Source organism: Mirounga leonina, unplaced genomic scaffold (genome assembly GCF_011800145.1).
Source record: "Mirounga leonina isolate KUSES-001 unplaced genomic scaffold, KU_Mleo_1.0 Mir_176, whole genome shotgun sequence".
NCBI classification, from domain to species: Eukaryota; Metazoa; Chordata; class Mammalia; order Carnivora; family Phocidae; genus Mirounga; species Mirounga leonina.
In genome coordinates, this window is record NW_023270454.1 from 53524217 (window position 1) to 53524650 (window position 434).

The following is a 434-nucleotide window of genomic DNA, read 5'->3' on the forward strand; positions in this document are numbered from 1 at the left end:
CTCAACATCGCTCAGCATCAGGGAAATCCAAATCAAAACCTCACTGAGATACAACCTCACACCAGTCAGAATGGCTAAAATTAACAAGTCAGGAAATGACAGATGTTGGCGGGGATGCAGAGAAAGGGGAACCCTCCTACGCTGTTGGTGGGAATGTAAGCTGGTGCAGCCACTCTGGAAAACTGTATGGAGGTTCCTCAAAAAGTTGAAAATAGAGCTACCATATGATCCAGCAATTGCACTACTGGGTATTTACCCCAAAGATACAAAAGTAGGGATCCAAAAGGGGTACGTGCACCCCGATGTTTATAGCAGCAATGTCCACAATAGCCAAACTGTGGAAAGAGCCAAGATGTCCATCGACAGATGAATGGATAAAGAAGATGTGGTATATATATACAATGGAATATTATGCAGCCATCAAAAGGAATGAG